Below are 24,030 nucleotides of genomic sequence, written 5' to 3'. Positions count from 1 at the left end.
ATCCTCTTAAAAGTGTGCATGGATAGACCTGATTCAAATGCATAAAACACCATGCCCCACCTCTAATATTAATGTGGACGGTAGATAAGACCATATGTAGAAAACAAATGAATGAGTGGATGAAGAAACACCAAAATCAAGCACTTCAATGACTAGTAAGATAATTGAAAAGAGAAACTAACAAACAACTAATGGTGGGGCTGTCCTCTTAGCACTTAGTTTTGCTACAAGGATGTCATGCAAAATCAAAACCAGAATAGCGGTTATGAAAAAAAAAATTACAAATAAAAAGGCTAGCTAGGCTATGATTCAAACTTACTACCAAGTCCACCACATGATGAAACTAAAAGACAAATTTTGAGAAGGTAGAGGGCATTCTTGCTGCTATCTTAAAAGAGATACAATATACTAATACTAGCAAAAACACTAGACAAACTGGTATAAGCTGCTGCTAAACCTTTTGTTTATAATTATTTCATCTATTGCTCTATGTTCAGAAATTCTAAACATATTTCAAATCTCTGAACACTGCATATAGTTTGGTCTTTTTCATCCACTAAAGACTATATTTACATCCTCTGCTAAAAATTTAAACCTCTTGCCTTCATTCCTACAACAATCCAAGAATTGAAACAAAAACAAAAATAAAAATGTGATCATGAAATTGAGGGAAACAAAAATAAAAAGCTCAAATTGTGATGAAATAAATGTGGTCATGCAATAGAATGTGGTCATGCAATTGAGGATGTAAATTAACCAAATACCTGCTCTTAGTGTAGATAGCGATGTCTGGTACGCAGCAAGGACATGTTTGGCGTGCTTAGCAATGCTCTTTAGCCCGCTCCACCTAGCAAACATGGGGTTTCGACAAATGCTCGTTAGTGAACTTTTATGTGATGAACTGTCAACAATGTTGTTAGTGAACTCTCTCTTTACAATTAACAAATTTTGCTTTTGTTAGGATATATGTGAATCAATGTTAGGAACATATGTCAATATAGAATTGGTTAATCATTTGACAAAGCGCACTTTACCTGTAATTGGGTAGATCTAGGATGTGTTTAATGTTTCAAGGAACAAACTTTCAAGTTTAAGTGTTAAAGCCATGAAAGTCTGTCCAAGAAACAAGTGGAGAAGTACTGAATTTTAAAACTTAACAGCTAGCTCGACAACTAGTATCTATCGAGGCTTAAAAATTTGTTTCAGCCTGATGCTTGACAGCTGCTCAACAGATAGGGTTTCTATTAAGGTTTATGAAATTCAGTTTTTCAGAGCTAATTTCACTCCAATCTGTGAATAGATGTTTAGGCTTTCTTTTCTCACAACCCTAAACATATATAAAGATTGTTTTAAGGGCTGTCATAGTAGATGCAACTCAATGCAAAAGTTTTTCACAAGCGTATTGTGAATTGGAGACATATGCCCTAGTTCATCTTTCTATTCAAGAAGCTACTATGTTTGTATACGATAGGGTTTTGTAGCCAAGGAACTTTGTAATCTTCATCATGTTAATGAATTGTAGACCTTCGCAGCCAACATCTTTTTCAAGTTAGTGAGTAAGCCGCATATTGGGATCCACTAATTGAATTGGTTAGTCATGTACTGGGAGCCGTGCATTAAAAGGAGAGATTGTCACTATAGAACAAGTCCAATTAGGTATTGGGGTAAAGGTTCAACTGTAGGTTGGTATAAGGATTTCTTTACTTGTAACCGCTTGTTATGATAATAGTGAATTTTTAGGAGTGGTGACCTTAAAATCACCTAGTGGGGTTTTTGCTATATAGGTTTTCCCTATTTGTAAACAAATCACCGTGTCAATTTATTTTCCTTTGCATTTTAACTTAGATGGTGATTTGTTTATGCTACCACGCTTATTGCATGCAAATTGAATTAATTAATTAATTTGGCTAATTAATTGGTTAATTCATTACAAGGGTCAATATATTCTTAGCCTATCAAGTGGTATCAGAGCAGGCACACTCTAATTAGGTTTTAATCTTTGTTGTGTGATCCATTGACCCTTGTTTGTCATGGATTGAGGACAGTCTCTTATTATACCTTATTTATTTGATGGCACTAATTATGCGTACTGGAAAGTACACATGAGAGCTTTCTTGTAGTCATTAGATGAAGCTAAAGGAAGTGCGCGACCGATTGGGAAGATGCTAAGATCAAGGTGGCTAACTTCAACAGTAGGGCATTGAATGCTCTTTTCAGTGCAGTCACAAATGAGGAGTTCAAGAAGATATCCTCTACTGAAACTGCGAAGGAAGCATGGACCATCCTCTAAACAACCTATGAAGGAACCAAGGCTGTCAAGGATTCAAAGCTTCAGAGGTTTACCAGAAGCTTAGAAGAGATTTAGATGGAGGAGGATGAGTCATTTGATAAGTTCTATGTCAAGCTTAAGGACATAGTGAACTTAGCCTTTAATCTTGGGAAAACCATTCTCGAACCCAAGATTTTTAGGAAGGTGCTTAGATATCTACCCGAGAGATTTCATGCCAAGATCACCGCAATTGAGGAATCAAAGGATGTTGACAAAATTCCTTTGACAAAGTTAGTTGGCAATCTAAAGACCTATGAGTTGGGTTTGACAAGGATAGGGAAATCTAGTAAGGAAAAGAGCATGGCATTGAAGGATAAGAGCAGTGACACATATGAGTCTTCAAACGATGAAGATTCTCAGATGAAATCCTATATCACGAGGCAGTTCAAAAAGTTTATGAAGAATGCCAATGCTAAAGGATTTGATACAGATCGCAAGTAGTCTAGCTCGTCTCAGTTCAAGAACTAGGACAAAGGAAAGAAGGATGTTAGGGACGGTGGTCTATACACTGTTCCCTTAGGACCAAAATGCTTTGGATGTCAAGGTTTCGAACACATGAAATAAGAGTGCCCTACATATCTCAAGACCATTGGAAAGCCCTACATATCTCAAGACCATTGGGAAGAGAAAGGCACTTGCTGCTATTTTGAGCAACACCGTGCCTGAAGATGACTCCGACAATGACGATGATGAAATCCTAAATGCCTTCACTGCCACTGTAAATCCTACTGAAAGGATTGTTGAAGATGTGGATGAAGAAGAAGACTTGGTAGAGTCTAAATTTGAGAAGATGGATGAACAAGATGACATTCACACAGCCTATGTAAAATTATGCAAGGACTCCGAAAAACATGAGAAGTTGTATAGGTTAGCCACCAAGAAGCTCAGTGAAGTGGAGCTTGAACGATAAGAAATTTTCACAAAATTTGATGAAGCCAATCAGACCATTAGAGCACTGAGATTTAAGAATAAACTCTTGGCTGAGAAGACCAAGAAGTTTAAGACAGAATTGTTCCAAGTTAGAGCTCAGTTGGAAAGGACTTCAAGTGCAAAGCTTGATGAGATGCTTGGTTTTCAGAAATCTGCTTCTGATCGAATTGGTCTAGGGTATGATTTCTCTTCTCCTAGTACTACTTCTACTAGTATTACTGTTTTTGTTTCTCCTACTAATAATGTTAAATCTGAAAAACAATGATGTGAAAAATGTGTTACCTAGTGAGAACATAGACAAGGGTAAATCTATCTTAGGAGCACATCCTAAGCAGGATAAGAAAGAGATCAAAAACCCTAGGGCTAAGAAGGGAAGCACTTAAAAGCCTAAACAGAGCAACATCTCTGTCATCACTGTGGAGCAGCTGGACATACTCGACCTAATTAGTATAAATGGTTAGCCACTCAACAGAGCAATAGTATGATCTCATCAGGAAACTAGAATCATTTTACATCCTCCTTTGCACCTCTTCGAGCCCTCATGTTTCTTTCGAACTTGAACGGTTTTAATTCTTCCCCCTCACCACTGGATCAAGGGTTTGCTAAACGGAAAGGTTCTTCCAAGGTGTAGAAGGAAGCAGGCTCCAAGTGATTTAGTCACTTTTTCTCTCTCTCCCTTTCTTGTTTTTGATTTTGCATTACTTGTGTGTTTTGCTTTCTTGTTTTGAGTCAGTCTAGCTTTATGCATTACCTTGTTTAACATGTTTTTTTTTTTGTTTATTTGTTAGTTTTATTTATTTATTTTGGTTTTCATAAAAATAAAAATAAAAATTGAAAAATTAGAAAAAAAAATACAAAAACAAAGTGTGTTTGTGTACATTGGTACTTGTGTACCTTGGATGGCCATTAAAACAAAGTTTTCTAAACTTTGTATCTTTTGTAACTTAGATGAGCATCTCTATGTACAACTAAGCAAGTGAGCTTTGTGCCTCATGTTTGTAATGAGTAAGCTTAAGTAATCTCTTGTACTTAACACTCATATCACTCTTTTTGATGAAAATGACTAAAAAATCCTAAGAGAAAGGCATAAATAACCATTTCACAACTGTTGCCCACCAATCATGAAATGACATTTGTAAGCTTTGGCATAGCAAAAGTGAAATGCCAAATGCTTAACATCATTGGGTATTTCTTGTCTATCTTTTATATGCCCATGCATGGTTTGCTAAAAAGTAAAATATGCAAAGAAAAATAAAAAGCAAAAAGAATCAAAATGCTTTATATATGATTACAAGCGTGTATTCTAGGAGATGTGGGAGTCATATGATGTACCTCAAAGGTAATAGTCCTTATCAAAGAGTTATGATTTTGTGTGAGTTAAAGTGATTTTCTCATATCTCAAATCGTCATAACATGTAGACACTTATGCAGTCTTGCAATGTTTTTCACACAGAAGACGCAATATTCTTTGCTACTTTTGATACATGTGCAGGTACAATGTGATTTGGGCATCACAAGGAATACACGTGTTAATGTATGCTTACTAAATTGTCTTAACTTGTTTTTGAAATATAAAATTGGTTAGACTGGTTTAGTGTGTGTGTATGTTTGGATCTATATGCTTGACATTTTTCTTGTTGAGAGATGATTTTGAGAGCTTAAAATGTTGTTTGGATTTTTGGCTGTGTAGCATACTTGATTGCATTCATATCTATGTTTTTCTCTTCTTAAAAAATTGTTTTAAAGCAATCTCGACAGTTGCTAGACACTTCTTGACAGCTAGGCTATCTATCGAGCCCTTTCAACTTCTTTTTATTACATTCTTGATAGCTTCTTGACATCTACTCGATCCAACAAGGAACTTTTTGGACGCTCGATAGATGTTTGATAGGTTCTCGATCCATCGAGCCCCTTTTGCTGTGGACACCTCTCGACAGATCCTCGATAGCTCTTCGACAGCTAATTCACGTGTTTTAAAGCTCGACACCTCTCGACACCTCTTGATCCATTGAGCTTTATGATTTTCTATATATAGGTCAGCGCGAATTTTCTCTCATTTCTCCTTAATCTCTCTCGACAGATCTTGTCTCTTCACCTCCCAAAACCTTTCTCTCTCACTCTAAACCTTAAACCTAGAAGTTTTTTGACCTAAAGATCTCTTTTCTTCTCTGGTATGATGCTTTCTCACTCTTTTATCATGCATTTCATATCTTTTGACCTAACTTTTGGGGTTTTTGAAAATCTTTGGGATTTTTTCAAAATTGTTGAGGTTTTTGAAAATTTTTTGGGATGGGTTTTGTTTAAATGATCCAAATTGTTCATGCATTGCATCATAACTATATTTTCATGCATTATAGATGTGTGCTGAAAGTTCAAATAGAATTGAAAACACTATGAATGTTTAGACCTCCAACCAACAAATTACCAATTCAAGCTTTATATCAAATAATGTATGTGCGGAAAATGATAACAAGCTTATAACAGAATTGATAAATAATCTAAATCATAAATAATCACAATCACAGTAGTAATTAAATGGTAAAGATAAAGGGAAAAGAGATGCAAACACAAAGACAACACACGATGTGTTATCGAAGAGGAAGCTGAAGCCCTTGGCGTAAAACCTCTTCGTCACCCTTCAAGCGATAAATAATCCACTAGAAAATGTAGTTGGGATACATGAACAGCAATAGACCCTCCAAGCCTAACCTACCCAGGTACCTAAACTCTCTAAGCTTCCTGCTCTAACGAGGTTACACTGAACCTTTTTTTTTTCTAGCTTACCGGATTCCACTATAAATCATAGCATCAACCAATAGTCATTGGTCCCTTCCAAAATACTTCCCTTAGCACCAAAAGAACCTTTTCGTAGACGTGGGTGTGGTTAGAAAAGAATTTGGTCAAGAACCTCTTAAGGATGTATTAATGGAGAAGAAAAGAGTAGAGGAATTTGAAGAGTCTCTTAGGTGAAGATTGTGGATGAGGCAATCTTGTTTTCTCTAGGGTTTCTCTCTTAAAATTCTCTCTAGAAGCTCTCTACATTTCGTGGGAATGAGGGGTATTTATACTAGGGTGAGAATGGAATGTGAAATGTCAGTTTTTGCCAAATAGGGCAAGTTGGGAACTTCGCCTCGCAACTTAGTTGAGTCGTGAGTTCAAGCTGTGAGGTAACGGCCTAGCCAGCCTGGGATTTTTGTCTTGTAGTGCGACAGCTGGCGTGACTCTTCAGCGTCTGGCATGCTTAGAATGTGTGCAACTTCTAGCGACTTCCAAGCCGCGAGCCACCCGTGACATCCAGTCGCGAGTCCTTGTTTTTTTGCACAATATTGAGCATTTCTTCACACTCTCTCACTCACTACCCATACAAGATTCCCACCTAAATACAGGGTTACTAAATGCTAAAATACAAGCAAATTTGGCACGAAATAAAGCCAACAAGATGGTTGATTACATTCAACCTTACAATCTCCCCCTTTGGCTATTCTGTGACAAAACCCTAAAACAAACTCTAGACTTAACGCGTGAGTTGGGAACAGTTGAAAAACTCACTCACACCTAACTCTAGAATCTCTATAGCTCTTGAACCATAAATCAAAACATCTCCTGAAACACAATAACACAATAATATCATTGTATGCAGAAAACTTGTAATGCATATGGGACAAGTACAATGCGATCAAGTAAAAATGGAATAAAGTAATAAACCATGGCTTGACCAAACAAGCAATCACTTGTAAGAAAGTGATCACAATGTTCATTCTCACTTGGAATGAACATCAGGACATTCAAGTTGATAAGCACAGAGCAAATCACTTGAATGACCAACACTCAACCAATGCACAATACATGAAGTATATGCATCTAGGAATACAATCCTACAAGGGCACAAAAGTGAGAGTACTTAAGGAAAATGCATAACATTTAGCTTAAACTACAAAGCAACAAAGCATACAGGCTGCATAAGCATGGTACAAACCATAAAAGCCAACAAGTATGCATAGAAACAAACCCTAAAAGCTTACAAAAGCAACATGGGTACAAATATAAACTAAAACCTTAAAAACCTACAAAGGTAGCAGGTACAAATACCAACAAAAAAAAAAAAAAAAAAAAAACACATCATTATATACTGAAAAACTTCCACCACAGTTTCAAAACTATCCAAGAAATATGAGTTTTAGCCAAACATTAAAAAAAGCCACAGTGCATCAAAACTATAATAACAGCAGTTATCCAAAACATAGTATCAACGCTATAAACATAACAACATATGATAATGAAAGCTCCCCTCAAGAGTTGCCCCAAAACTTCTCCCCTTTTTTGACCGGAATGGACAGAGGGTCACTGCTCTTGGTTGGTGTGTATGTTGTCAAACTTAGCTGAAAGTACATCAAGCTGATCCTGCATTGCTGTCATCCTTTCAGTATGCTGATTTTGAACCTCTTTGAGTGTATCAAGCCTCTCCAGGATGATCTGAAATGCATCAGAAGGTACAGCTGATGAAGTTAAGGCTCTACTTCGCTGACTTCTACTCCTGGGTGTGATTGATTGTTCTGTAGCTTCTGCTTCAGTCTCCATTGGACCGCCTTCTCCTTGGTCACCCTTCTCTTCATCACCTGGAATACGAACTTGTATCCTTGTGAGGGTAAACTTGTTTTTGGCTGATAGAGGAGCCATGGGACTGATATCTTGAGGGATTGCAATGCCCTTTGCTTTGAAAATCCTCATGAGAAGACTAGGAAATATTAGCTTGGGTCTTGAGGTGGGTCTAGTCTCATCCACTATAGTGTCAAAGATGTGAGAGCTGATTTAGTGAAGGTTTTCTCCTTAAGTTCCATGAGAAAGATAGCTCTGGCATTTGTCAGTGTAGTCATCTTCCTTATAGGATACATGTTGTACATCATTATGGTGGTTAGACACCTCATGTCTTTAGGAAAATCAGTAGTGTTGAGACATCTGTTTTTTTAACCCCACCAATCCTAGCTTGGACAGTGTCTAGAGAAAGCATTCTGTCCTTGTAATTAGTGAATTCATAATCCTCTAAACCCTTAAGCCTAGAACCTCATCAATGTTATGAGTATCTAAGGTGAATTCCTTTCTTCTCACCCAACAACTCAACTCCTCCTCCCTTATCATAGCATTTGCATAAAATTCTCTGATTAGAGACTCGCAGACAGGAGGTAGGTCACTCAGCAATTTTTCCCAACCTCTACCCCCAAAACAACTTGGAATGAAGGTGTCCTTCAAATCCCTTAAATTAACAAATCTTTTCTGAATGATGGTTTCTTTTGAAAAAGAATCCCTATATCTCTCAAAGTGTTGAACCGAACTAAATAGGTTAGGGTCCATTTTTAGTCTTTTGTCAGATTTCTTAGTAGTAGTCTTCTTCTTTGTAGAAGATGCAGCCATTTGTAAACAAGCAGAAAAGGCCACAAGAACAAGGCACAATAGATAGATACTCAACATTAGCAACAGTTAAGAAAGAGGTTGTTTGAAATCACCATTTAGACCAAGCACAGTTGATAACCACAAGATGGATAGAACAAATGACAATGAAACATGACATAAAGGCAACAGCACACACATGATATGGTGATATAAAATCAAAACAATGCTAGCCATACACTTCAAAAACTCATACATTCTGATAACCCAAAACCACATTCAAAGTGAAACATAGAAAACCCAAACCCATATGCCCAAAGAGTAAAGACTATCAAAAACAATGCTCAGAAAAAGGACACTAACTTGATGCAAAACAAGACACTAAATAAACTCAACATCAAGAAAAAAAAAAAAAAAAAAAACAAACCCAACATTTTAGGCAAACTCATGTTCTAACACATTATTTCGCAGAACACAGTTGCAACTCACAAATCAAGAAAATAAAGGTCAAACCAGTAAGAATGAAGTAAGGGAAGGAAAACCCATACCTTTTTCTTGATGTTTAAAGTAAACATGATGGAAAAATGGAAGCTTTTTGCAGGAGAGACACGGAGTATTTGAAAGAGAGATTTGGGGAAGACAATGAACAGTCACTTAAGTTCGAGGGAAAATTGAAAAAGTTTTGAAAAACTGTCCTTAAAACGCAAAATACGCGTTTTTCGCGACTGGGTCAAGTCGCCAGGTAAGCCGCGAAACACTTAAAAGATAAGAAACTTGAAAAAAATTTCTAAGTGTTTTTCGTGACTGGAAGGTCTACCCGCGAGACAGTCGCTAAGGGAGCCGCAAAAATCTCTGTGTACCCCTCGCGATTGGACCTTCCACCAGCGAACAAGTCACTACACTAAGCCGCGAAAATCACAACAACTCAAATTTTGAAGAATTTTCTAAGTATTTTTCGTGACTGAAATCTTGACTCGCCAGTGAGCCGCGAAAAATCTCGGAGTGAGCTCACGATTGGGGCATGTGACTGGACCAACCCGCGACTGAGTCGCCAAACAGGGCAACACTATTTTTGAAAATTTTGACATTTTTATAAAACAAAATACTTTCCAAAAATAAGCTAAAACACTCAAAAAAAATTTTGTGCTTGATCAACAAAGATTGAGCTTATGAAAACATATTTAAACAAGTACAATCACACAAATAAGTATGGCATTCATTGAACATAGACTTGTGTGTTGTGTGTGAATATCAAAGGTGAGATAGTCCTTAGTCTAATGTGACGCTTCAATGATCAATTCAATCAAGGCATACACAACTAGTACTAAATAATGTGATCTATCTCAATTATAGAAGTATGCATATATGACCTCCCACATAAACTTGAGTACATTTCTTTGAAGCTTTTCATTTGGCTCCATATACATCATAACATATGATCATTTTGAAACAATACATCTCATTGTGAGATAGATGCCTGAAATTTTTAATATTTCAATTTGATGAGTCAGCCTTTGGCTTTTTGAGCATCAAACATTTTCTTTTGGTCACTTTCCCTTTTTCCTAGTCAAATACTAGTATGTGCGACAGGGTTTTGCAGCTCAATATCTCTTTTCATTTGGAGATTTACATTTGGTGAGCTCATTAATTACAAGCAATAAAATAAAAGTGGGAAGATATATAGGCACAAGTCTATGCATGTCTCAAGATCAACAAAACCATTCACTAATTATTCATGACAAGATTGAAGATCTATTTACAACAATCACATAGATTTCAAGATTTTTCCCACAAAGGTATGAGTGCATATAAGACAAGCTAAACTCGTAGATGCACAAAGTCATTAGTATAAAGGTACAAGGCAAAATATACTTTGAGACAAAGCTCAGCAAAGTCAATCAAACTTTTTAGATTTTCTACTTTTTATGTGTTTTTGGATTTTTGACATAAAAGAAGAAAAGATTGATCAAAAACAATGTAAAAACATTTTAGAATGAAACAAATAAACAAGCAACAATTCAAAACAAAAAGAAGCATAAAGCATACAACTAAACATATTCATAAAGCATAGAAAGAATTGATGCATGGAGATGTTATGATGCTTATGCATGAGTACCCTTCGTCACCCACACGTCACGTGCATTTGGGGTGATATCCTTGACAGATTGGGTACGAAAGTTAGGACTGTCAAACCTCTTTGTGAAGCTTTCCAAACAGTTTGTGAAGGCACCAGTCATCTTCATCATGTCCATCATTTCGAGATCACGATTTTGAATTCTTGGTTGCTCACCACCCCAAGACCTCTTGTCATTTCTTTTTCCTCGTGGTCGAGGAGTGCTTGCATTGGTCAACGCTCTCAGCTTATGATAGTTGGGTCTGGTATGTCCTTGCAACCCACAATAGTGACAAATATGATTCGTTTTAGGACCCTGTGGTAATCTTGGAAGTGATCTTATACTAGCTTCATGTCTGGTTTCTGATGGATTATGGACTATATTGAACATTTGTTGATCAGTCACATTCTTCTTCTTTTCAGCCTTAATCTTATCAGGAATAGACTCTTCCATAATTAGCTCTTTGGCCTTTACAAACCTCACTTCTTTGGTGACATTGGCTAATAAGCTACTCCCTCCGGTATATTCTACTCCGGACTTATTTGAGACTAATTTTTGATGAGCAAGCATTTCATTGAGTTTCTTGGAGGAGACACGATCAACCTTAGCATTTGCTTGAAGCACTTCATGCCCAAGAAATCGAATCTTTGAATAAGCTTCCAGTAGCTATCCATTCATTTTCTCCACTTCATATTTGGCCTTCTTGTATTGCACTAGAAGAGTTTTGTAATCTTCCTCAGCCCTTTTCATCTTCTTAATGGTTGCATTAGCCACCTTAGCATATTCACTGGTCTTCTCAAGGAGTGAGTTGTAAGTCTCTTGCGGTCTTACTATTTCTCCAGCTTCCTCATCTTCAGGCTTCTTAACTATTCCAATAGACTCCAAATCAGAATGCTCACCAAGCTCCTTCACAAGTGTACCTAAATCATTTGAGGACTCCACATATGCAATGGTCATGAATGCGGAGTAGTTTCCTTCTCCGTCACAACTTTTCTTTGAATCAGAATTCGACGAATCTGAGTCACTTAGAGTAATGGCATAGACCTTGCCCTTTGACTTCAAATAGTTGGGGCATTCCTTTTTTAAGTGTCCATGTCCATTACACTCGAAATATGTGATTCCTTGAGAAGATTGGGAATCTCTACCATCTTTCCTTTGAAATTCTTTCTTCTCCTTCCCAGAACTCTGAAATTTTCCTTTGTCACAAAATTTCCCACCATTCTTGAGTTTCAAGAAATTTCGGAAGTTCTTTACAAGATACGCCACATCTTTATCTACTGCATCTTTTTCCGAAGATTCATGAGACACCACCCTCTCATATTTTCTTAAGAGCAAGAGATTTGCTCTTCTTCTTCGTAGGCAATAACAATTCAAATGTATGTAGAGAGCCAGCCAGCTCTTGAACTTTAATGTCGTTAAGATCTTTTCTTTCTTCAATAGCTGTTACTTTGGCATGAAAACTTTCCGGCAGTGACCAAAGGATCTTCTTTACAATTTTAGAATCCTCCATCTTTTCTCCCAAATTAATTTGCCGACAACCACCTCGTTCAACTTACTATAAAAAGAGTCAAATGACTCATCCTTAATCATCTTGAGCTACTTAAAGCGAGTGGTCAACATCTGTAGTTTTGTATCTTTCACCTTCTTTGTTCCTTCATAGGTAGTCTCTAGAATTTTCCATGCTTCCTTAGCAACGGTGATGTGTAAAATCTTGTGAAATTCTTCTAGAGAGATATCATAGAAAATAGCATTCAAGACTTTACTATTAGCATTAGCCGCCGCAAAAGCTGCCTTATTTCAAGTGGATTTGGTAGCCTCTAGCTTAGTCTAACCAATTTCAACTGCATCCCACACAGCATCACCAATAGAACACAAAAATGCCCTTATTCGGACTTTCCAAAATGCATAATTATTTCCATTGAAAAATGGTGGCACATTTAAAGATTGAGACCTATCCATCTCAATGTGGGGTCAAGAATCACACTAGGGTGTTTAAACCACAACAAGTGCACTCGCTCCGATACCAATTGAAGGTTCAAATAGCGTTGAAAACACTATTAACGTTTAGACCCCTAACCAAGAAATTACCAATTCAAACTTTATATCAAACAATGTATGTGCGGAAAATGATAACAAGCTTATAACAGAATTGATAAATAATCTAAATCATAAATAATCACAATCATAGTAGTAATTAAATGGTAAAGATAAAGGGAAGAGAGATGCAAACACAAGGACAACACACGATGTGTTATCGAAGAGGAAACCGAAGCCTTTAGCGTAAAACCTCTCCGCCACCCTCCAAGCGGTAAATAATCCACTAGAAAATGTAGTTGGGATACATGAACAACAATAGACCCTCCAAGCCTAGCCTACCCAGGTACCTAAGCCCTCCAAGCTTCTTGCTCCAACGAGGTTGCGCCAAACCTTTTTCTTTTCTAGTTTACCGGATTCTGCTATAAACCATAACATCAACCAATAGTCATTGGTCCCTTTCAAACTACTTCCCTTAGCACCAAAAGAACCTTCTCACAGACGTGGGTGTGGTGAGAATAGAATTTGGTCAAGAACCTCTCAAGGATGTATCAATGGAGAGGAAGAGAGTAGAGGAATTTGAAGAGTCTTTTAGGTGAAGATTGTGGATGAGGTAATCTTGTTTTTTCTAGGGTTTCTCTCTCAAAATTCTCTTTGGAAGCTCTCTACATTTCATGGGAATGAGGGGTATTTATACTCGGGTGAGAATGGAATGTGAAACGTCAGTTTTTGCCAAACTGGGCAAGTCAATGACTTGGCCTCGCGACTTGGTTGAGTCGCGAGTTCAAGACGCGAGGTAACGACCTGGCCAGTTTAGGACTTTTGTCTTGTAGTGCGATAGCTGGCGCGACTCTTCAACTTCTGGCATGCTTGGCACGTGTGCAACTTCTGGCGACTTGTAAGCCGCGAGCTACTCACGAGATCTAGTCGCGAGTCCCTGTTTCTTTGCATAGTCTTAAGCATTTCTTCACACTCTCTCACTTACTATACTTACGAGATTCTCACCTAAATACAAGGTTACTAAATTCTAAAATACAAGCAAATTTGGCACGGAATAAAGCCAACAAAATGGTTGATTACAATCAACCTTACATGTGCTATATATGTTGAATTGTTGTATGCTGTTAGGTTTGGATTGGGCTGAGCCCATGATGAATTTTATGTTGCATATCACATGCTCAGCATTTTCATCATATATTCTAATATTGATTTTTTTGGTGATTTTCTACGTTTCTCTCTCTCTCTCTCTTGCGTTAGTCTGATCTATGGCACCTAAACACAAATCTACTTCATCCTAGAACCCTCTTCGTTCTGGGGCATTTTCTTCTTCTCCCTCTGACCCCACTCCATCTCACGTCTAGTTCCGTGATGATAAAGCTTGTAAGGAATTTTTGGATAACTTCTCATGACAAGGCATTCATTCGGAACGCTAAGTCATTCTATCGAACGTTTCCGATACTGATCTTCCTACTGTCATCTACAGTCGGGGTTGGGAGTCACTGTGTGGCATCCTAGTTACCTGTCCCTCTATGAACAAACAGGAGTTTTACTCCAACATGCACGAATTTGATACTTCAATACCTTATTTTGTCACTCGCGTTTGAGGTACGTGCATTGTAGTTACTTTAGATCTTATATCTGAGGTACTACACGCACCAAGGGTAGCGCATCCTGACTACCCCAGTTGTGATCGTCTAAGGACTGTGTCCAAAGATGAACTCTTGTCTTTTTTTTGTGAGACATCATCTTGGGGTAACCGTCAAAGCACCCTTTGCTCGGGCTTTGCAAAAGGTTCAAGATTCCTTAACATGGTGATAACATTCATTCTTCATCCTTTGTCTCACTATAGCTCTATCACAGAGCCTCGTGCTCGATTTTTGTTATTCCTCTTAGAGGATATTTCTATTGACTTCCCTTCTTACTTTATTCTATCCCTTATAGATGTTTATAGGGATACGACGACCCTTGATAAGTTCATTTTTCCTTCAGCTATCACGCAGATACTTCACCATTTTTCTGTCTCCTATCCAGAGTCTACACACTGTTTCGTTATGTGTGCCATAGAGGCTGTTACCATTCGATGGAGCAAGGCCCAACTTCGATCGAGGCAGCCCTGGACCGAGACGGTGACTCCTCCAGCTTCTTCTGCTCCTTCCACCTCCATTCCTTCGTCTTCTACGGGTGGAGTGACTCTCGAGGCCATCATGGCATAGCTTGTGCACATGGATGCTTGCCTTAACACATTTAGTGATGAGTTGTGTCAAGTGAACACTTGTGTTGGTCATATTACATGACGATAGGCTGCCATAGGTGGTTTCACTACTTATACCTCTCCCTCTCCACCGGCTTTAGAGGATGAGAGTGAGGATGCTGATGAGGACGATGGTGCTAGCTTGCCTGGTGATGATGAGATGTTTACTTGATTTACTTACCCTTTTTCACTCAGTACAAAAAAGGGAAGTAGTTTTGATATGAGAGTAGTCATATACATAGAGGGAGAGTTAGCATAGGAGATTTTTGTGATAGGGGGAGTGTTTATACAATGAGGGATGTGGTGAGGTTTTTATGTATTTTCTTTTCTTTCTTTTACATTTACCTCATATATATTGGTCATTTGACATATATTGTACTTATATTGCTTATATTTATTGATGTATGCTATTCACCTATCTTTACACGTGTTGTTTCTTTTCTCTCTTTATGCACATACTTCTTATATATTGTATGCAATCTTATATTTCTATTTCACACTAAGATGCCGTGATGAGTTTTGCTTAAAGTGTTTCAAAAATACAGGTTGTCAAAGTCTTCTTGCCATAATCTCTCTTCTTGCAAAGTTTTTCAAGAGTTTGTGTTAGGATAGATTTTATTGTATTCAACAAATGAATATGAGTTGAGTGATCTATGACTTCTCTCATATGTTCATTTTTTTGTTGTGGTTTTGTCATAGATTGCCAAAGGGGGAGATTGTTAGGACATATGTGAATCAATGTTAGGAACATATGTCTATATAAAATTGGCTAATCCTTTGACAAAATGCACTTTACTTGTAATTGAGTAGATCTAGGATGTATTTAATGCTTCAAGGAACAAGGTTTCAAGTTCAAGTATTAAAGTCATGCAAGTTTATCCAAGAAACAAGTGGAGAAGTGCTAAATTTTAAAACTCGACATCTAGTATGTATTGAGGCTTAAAAAGCTGTTTCAGCCCAATGCTCAACAGTTGCTCGACAGATAAGGTATTTATTGAGGTTTATGAAATTCAGTTTTTTAGAGCTGATTTCACTCCAATCTGTGAATAGATGTCTGGGCTTTCTTTTCTCACAACCCTAAATATATATAAGGACTGTTTTAAGGGTCATCATAGCAGATGTAACTCAATTCAAAAGTTTTTCACAAGCATATTGCGAACCAGAGACATATGCCCTAGTTCATCTTTCTATTCATGAAGCTGTTGTGTTTGTACACCATACAGTTTTGTAATTAAGGAGCTTCGTGATCTTCATCATGTTGATGAACTGAAGAACTTTGCAGCCAACATCTTTCTCAAGTTGGTGAGTAAGCCGCATACTAGGATTCGCGCATCGAATTGGTTAGTCACATATTAGGACCCGTGCATTAAAAGGAGAGATTGTCACTACAGAACAAGTTCAATTGAATATTTAGGTAAGGGTTTAACTATAGGCTGGTATAAGGTATTAGGATTCTTTTACTTGTAACCGCTTGTTGTGATAATAATGAATTCTCGGGAGTAGTGACCTTAAAATCACCCAGTGGGGGTTTTTGCCGTGTAGGTTTTCTTCATTCATAAACAAATCACCGTGTCAATTTATTTTCCACTGCATTCTAACTTAGTTGGTGATTTATTTGTGCTACCATGCTTATTGCATGCAAATTAAATTAATTAATTAATTTGGCTAATTAATTGGTTAATTCAGAACAAGGGGTTAATACATTCTTGGCCTATTAACCTTATATTTCACATCCATATACTTGAGTATCTAAGCATTGATAAGTTTCTTTTGTTTGTTAGTTTGGCATATTTTAAATTATATCAAAGAGAAAAATATAATATAATATACTATTACACATAAATAATTATTCCTAACAGACACCTAGTTTGAATAACGAGAACTCAATGAACGTACCTAATGGCAAGGGGCCTTGAGTGCACTGGCGGTAAAGGCAACCTCACAATAGGGCATATTTGTTGAAACCTTGAATAGGCCCACAACTGCACCAACAACAGTGTTCCTCCAATCTGCATCGCATCCTTCTTCAATGCACTACAAAGGTGCCTGTAGAGCCAGGCCAATGCTGCACTACCCCAGCTATACTGTCTCACATTGCTAATTGGTTTGAGGAACTGTAAAGGCAAGAGTGAGACCTAGTTCGACGACTTGTCCATGAACAACAGGGCCCCCATCCAAACAAGTAGGTGGTAGTGGGCATATTGCTGCACTACTTCATCACTAGCATCCATAGCTGGGGGAGTGGAAAATCGTGCATCAAGCCACTTGTATTTTATCCTCTCCCAGCAAGGATAAACCTGTTTGAGTTCGGTATCGCGGGCAGAGGTTCATGGCCCAACAAATATCAGCACACCTCGCTCCATTTCATGTCTGTCTTCCCAGTGATAGGCAACCCATTCACTGGAATCCCTAGCATCACCTCAATATCTTGCAAGGTGATACCCATTTCTCCATGGGATAAGTGGAACATGTGCGTCTCCGAATGCTACCACTTGACCAAGGCCATGATCAAGGCATGGTCAACCTCCATATCAGGAACCTTAAATAACCTGGTCAAACCTGCTGCATCTATGTATTACATGATACGTGGGTCTAGCCCACCTCGCGGCAGTACACATTTACGACATTGAACCTTTAAGATACCAAGCACCTCTTGCACACGGACGAACATTGTGTTAGATAGTGTGTAAAGTTATTATTTACAACTATGTGTTTTTATTGGCTTATATTCCGTGCCAAATTTGATTGTAATTTTATTCAATCTTTTTTGTACCCTGTATTTATTGTGGGATTTCATTGTAAGGTTTGTGTGATAGAGAGAGTAGTGTGAAAACTCAAGCAATTGAAGACTAAAAAGTTTTCACGGGTAGCTCGTGACTTAGCATCTCGCGAAGTAACTCATGTGCCTTGCACATGCTAGAATGCAAAGAGTCAGGCCTGATGGAGACAGCTGTGTCTCGTGAGTATTTCGCGAGTAAGGCCTTCCCGCGAGACACCCACAAGACATTCTGTTCTGCCAACCTGTCCAGTTTGATACACACTTTCTGTGCCTATACTATTTATACCCACATTACCCATAAATGTTGAGTAGTGCTTCTGAGAGAAAATCCTAGCCAAACACCTTAAGAGTTAGAGATTGTTATACCCATAATTCTTTACACATTTGCTTGTGGAATTTCCTCAACTCCTACCTCTCCATTTCCATACCATTGAGAGGTTGATAGCCCAAACACTTACCACACCCTTTATGTCAAGTGAAGTTTTCGTGTTGCTGGGTAGCATTGGAAGAAGCCAAGGATGGCAGATGCAACATGGAGCTTGTTGCGGGATCTCGAGAACTAGACAAGACACGGTTCTTAGAACCCTTGTTGGAGTAGGAGCTTGGAAGGCTTAGGTACATCGGGTAGATTAGGCTTGGAGGGTCTCTTGCTAACCCATGTATTCCAACTAATTGTCTAGTGGATCGATTTCCGCTTGGAGGGTGGCGGAGAGATTTTTCGTCGAGTTCTTCGGTTTACTCTTCGATAACACATATTCGTGTTATCTTGTGTTTGCATCTTTCTTTCCTACTCTTTCATATTCCATTTTACTGCTGTGTTGCTTAGATTATGGATTAGAGTAGCCTGTTTGTTTGTCCGCTTGCATTTACACTATTCCGCATTTAGTATTAAGTTAGTGTAAAATTAATCGAGCCGTATCTTTTATGTGGGGTTCTAAACAGCTCTTGTGTTTTCAACACATTTTCGAGCTTTCATAGTGCACACATGGTAATTATAAAACAGAAATGTATTAAAAATACAATGACATACCTCGTCAGTGGCGTGCCTCCAAAGCGGAGTTGACCGATGATCTGGGTCCACTGGGTATCATCGTCGGGTCTAGGCTTCACTCTATTTAGTGCCTGCATATCTGACATGGCAGCAAAAAAATTGTTAGCAATTATTGAGGATTCACTCTATGACAAGTAAACCACATTTAATATAAAATAAAAGTATGGATACAGTAAGACATATTATGAGCCCAACAAGATTTTCAACATATCATCAAGTTAATGAACCAATTAACAAATCATATAACCTCTGGCTTCAACTTAAGTACTCAACTAGATAGTACAGTTGTCTCCAAAAAGATGTAGAGTTTCTATAGGCTACAAGTGCTCAATTGTAAGCCCTCATTACTAGTCATATTTGCTTAGTATAGTTCATCCAAAAAAGGTTTCTCAAAGTTCAATGAGAAAAGGTATAAAAGGTCTAGCCAAACAGGTCTAGTATGAATGTAGAAATGAAGTGGTATGATAAAGTCTTTAGACTTCTTTGTCTCTCTTGTACATGAAGTAGTCTCTTTGCAGTAAAATATATGTTTACTTACCCAAAAAATAAAAAAGGGTATGATAAAGAAGCTTTAACATTGAAAATGCTTGCTATCCTCCATCTATGTAAGGTAATGACCTAAGTAGCAAAGTCCTTATATTTAATATGCTCAATTTTTTTTCCCATTCAGACTAAACCACCTTAACATCTAATGACTTGTAGGTGTTGCTTTCAAAACCACCTCAAAGTTACTCTAGCTTCAAAGGTAGCTTAATTGCTTATTAGCACACATCATTACTACACAAAGGAATCCCATAGTATTGTATAATTACTCCATTAACACACATCCTTACTCCAGGGTAAATAAGAGGTAGACATTGAATTAAGAAATTGTTGTTCATCTTGAATTCATTGTTGATTCTATTCCTCATATCTTTGCAAGGCCACCACTGATAAATCCGTTCCAACAGCCCATCCTCGAATGGCTATAGTGCACAAAACTATTGATCTGAAGTTGGTAGAATCCTACTTTACTTTTGCTGGGAGGTTACTCCACCTAAAAATTTTAAATTTGTACATATCTGACTAGAAATGAACAAATACCTACAGTCCCCTAACCTATCCAAAATCCCTTTGAAATAGGAGAAAATATAATATAAAAACACAGTCCACTAGTGTTACCTATGGTGACATGTTGACAATAAGGACATTCTTTTGAGTCCTGCATAAAATCTCAAATCAGACTGTTCTTGTGTTATAGAATCCTACTTTACTTTTGCTAGGAGGTTACTTAATCTAAAAATTTTAAATTTGTACATATACATATCAATAAAGGAAATCAAATCCACCTATTGGAGAAACACAACCTTGCATCCTCTTTTAAGAGGGGAATCTGGCTAGAAAATGAACAAATAGCTGTAGTCCCCTAACCATGCCCAAAATATAACTTATCCAAAATCCCTTTGAAAAACGAGAAAATATAATATAAAAACATAGTCCACTAGTGTTACCAAAGGTGACATGTTGACAATAAGGACATTCTTTTGAGTCCTGCATAAAATCCCAAATCAGACTGTTCTTGTGTCATAAGACCATGCTAATATTATCAGGTTGAGTTCCCTATAAGAAAAAACTCTTAACACCCCAGTAACTTCTTCACTCTACTAATGAGGTAATGAGACTTACAAAGGAGATAGTAAGTCGAGAACTCATTAATCATCAACCAAAGTTTCCTAGTACAAGTAATCTTGACATCAAATTTGGAATCGTACTATATAAATTATCTTAAACAAAACAAATCTAAATCCTAATTCGAACATGAACTTCCAACTCATTCAAAAGAAAGAGGCACAAAACAAGCAACTCAATTGAGAGTAAAATGTTTCAACATCAAACATGCCAAGCAAATTATAATTGCACATCACTAAAAACATCCACAATACAAAAGGCCAATTAATTTAACATGAACCCTCATGCAAGATTCCACAGTAACAGAGGCTCTGCACTAGGTATTAGAAGGCGGCAAAAACGTCATCAATATAAACCTATTGCAATAAGATAGTTATCACATCACTTCTTACCCCTACTTAACATGCAACCCAAAAGCAATCAAATTAAAGCTTAAATAAATAAGAACTTGCCAGAATTTTAATAAAAACACTTTTTTTTTTCCCCAAAAACCATCAGGATAGCATAGACCAAGTCACAGTCAAAACATATAGAGACAAATTTTATATAATAATAAAAACATGGCAAACACAATTTGGAGGCCCAATTTGGTAAGCAAATGAATCAAGGATTGCAACTATGCCAGTCATTGAAAAACAGAGTTCAATCTCACATCCAAATAATCCATCACAACTTAGATACACAATAGCGGGGCTATTTCGCAAAAACGATATAACATTGAGAATCAAAAACACCTAGTCCTAATAACTCAAAAACATAAAATTCACATAGTTTGATTAAATTCTCATCATTATAATTACTAATGATAGCTCAAAAGTAGCAAGAATTAGCCACATTTACTTGCCATGAATGATAAGAAATAATTTTGGAGAAAAGAACAACGCATTGTGACAGAAATAATTAAGGGGGGTTGCATGCATATAACTGTTGGGATTAGTGCCCTTAAATCCTATTGTATGAGGGTATGTATGATATTAAGTTTGACATTGTGTATGACATTATGTATGACTTAATATTGTGTTTAATGAATTTGTTTTATTATTATCTAAAATAATGGTAACATGAATATTAGGACATTATCATTTGGTTCATGAGATGCATAGTATGTGATTTATGTGAAAAATCACAGAAGATATAAATCACAAGTTTTTTGTAAACTCAGAATTATAGTTCGTAGTCAGTGATAAAATTGGGTATTTCATCTGCGAAGACTATAACATATCAATCACGATGATTTGTCTTGATCATGGAAGTGGAGACTTCTGGTTGATGTGTTAATATGTTTTAAGAGTTAAGACATATTGAACTGGACCGTTGTGAGATTTATTATTTTCCTAATGACTGTCATATGAATAATAAATCTCACGACTTGTATTTACATGAACTCTTAATCCTGAGAGAATAATAGACCTGATCATAAGGTGTAGGTTGTTTTGATATATCAGAAGTGAGATCTATAGTTATGGTCAAAACCTCAGTATGTTGGGCAGCCACATTTAGTGTTGATGGAACATGTATTCTCTCAAGATGGAATTCATAGTCTCTTAACGGAGATATAAAGTATTCCCTTGAGATAAGTTTAATGAGTTTGTTATTTAGAGAGTTAGGCCTAACCACTTTAGTAAGACTAAAGTATATATTTATGGAATTGGATTTCATAAATATATAATGAATAACATTAAAGGATTAAACCGGGTACTCAAGGATTAAGATGTAGTAATTTACAAAATGGTAGTCTACATTAATGACTTTGTATTACTATGAATATTTTATGAAGGGGTTACATGTATAATAAAGTCATGGGATATAATTATAGGTAAGGCCTAGAGTGCAACTATATTTATATAGTGGTATTAAATATAGTTAATGGTAACTTTCAACTTGTCAAGAGTTGACAGAAAAGCCCAAAACCCATTAGAGCTAGTGTCTTATTGGTCCCTTTTGGTCCCACTCCAAGCCACACACTTAAGCCCAATTGGAAAGACCCAAGAGGCCAGCCTAATTAGATTATTGGTTAGATACAAAAGGGAAAAATGTACAGAATTTTGTGTGTGTGAAAAAACAACATTGTAATGGTGGAAGTGAGTGTATGTCACTCTCCAAGCATCCTTTTGTAACCAATTGAGAGACCACACTTCTTGGGCGTTAGTGGAATTGGAGTGAAGATCAAAAGTATTCCTAAGTGCTTCAATCTTCAGTTTTTGAAATTCACCGCTTTAAGGTACGCTCACTTGTTCTCTAATTCTGAAATTTACTTTGTGCATGTTATCAATATCGAATGATGTAGATCCATTTTAAACTTATTTTTCCACTGCGTTCACATCTATTTCCATCAATAACCAAATTAGATTGCCATGATATTATGTAAAATTATAATTCACTGTGACAAGTTGAAGAGAGCACCAAAAGAAATGGTCGACATGAATTCTAAAATGCCACACCAAAAGAAAAACGGTGTATCTATTTAAATTCAAACGTAATTAGTTCGACACCATTTATAACAACTATAAAAAAATCATGCCTACAATCAAATAAGACACATTTTACACAAACCCAGAGATATCACCACAACACCACCAATCGATTTGCCAAAAACCTCCCATCAAAACCCCAAGCACATTTAAACTCATTAGTGAGAAAATAATCACCGCAACATGTAAAAGACAACAAAGTTCTCATTAATGAGAAAATAACACAAACATAACCATATAGCAAGAAATACTTTAGATCATCATTATTGTAGCATATAAAAGACAACAAAATTCTTATCTTGATTAGTAAATTTACTACTTTTAAGTAAGTTTCAACAAAATAATCAAAATCCCACATAAAACACAACCTAGTATTATCCAAAATCAGAAAAGATATCAGAAGAGAGCAACGTACCTATAATCAATGGCGGCGGGTACAGTGAGGGATCAACGGAAGCATCGACGACTGATCGAAGAGGGTGAGGGAGACTGGATAGGGAGAGTGAGGCTGATGGAGAGTGGGGGAGAGCGGGGAAGACTGATCGTAGAGCAGAGAGCAAGGGAGAGTGTATAGGGAGAGAGTGAAAGCGTTGTGAGATGTTACGGATTCAAATCATTAAGGCAAACTCAATTTTGTACTTACCAAGCTATACATGTTCACATGAGAATTTTTTTTATTGGAAAAAGCCATGTTTGCTTCACCAATGTAGCACAACGGTCAGAAAAACTCGACCATACGAATATCGAGTTCTTTATTAAAACTCAAGTCTCACATTATCATGTTTCAAAACAGGGGCATTTCCCTAAATAGTTTCTAACAAGGGGCAAAATGCTGGAAAGTTTATGAGAAAGAGGCAAATGCCAATTTTGGCCCTCTTTACAATATCCAAACATATGTCAAACAAGATAAACCACGAAGAAATCACACCCACTCAGGCTATTTCACCTGCTCGTTTAAGTAATGTGGAGTGGGTTTTATAAACTTAATTAAGTCTTTTGTCACCGAAAGAGAGATTTG

General features: G+C 37.0%; 1 long non-coding RNA gene across 1 annotated transcript; it reads right to left on the bottom strand.

The window, feature by feature from the left end:
- Positions 1 to 446: 446 nt before the first annotated feature.
- Positions 447 to 23,642, bottom strand: LOC136070777 (uncharacterized). Its single transcript, XR_010632020.1, has 4 exons — positions 23,428 to 23,642; positions 18,853 to 18,952; positions 765 to 847; positions 447 to 610 (listed from the first exon to the last, which is right to left on the bottom strand). It is a non-coding gene; the product is annotated as an uncharacterized LOC136070777 (long non-coding RNA).
- Between the last annotated feature and the right edge of the window lie 388 nt (positions 23,643 to 24,030).

This window comes from Quercus suber, unplaced genomic scaffold, assembly GCF_002906115.3.
Source record: "Quercus suber isolate HL8 unplaced genomic scaffold, Cork oak 2.0 scaffold_259, whole genome shotgun sequence".
NCBI classification, from domain to species: domain Eukaryota; kingdom Viridiplantae; phylum Streptophyta; class Magnoliopsida; order Fagales; family Fagaceae; genus Quercus; species Quercus suber.
This window is presented reverse-complemented; position numbering and strand designations above follow the sequence as displayed.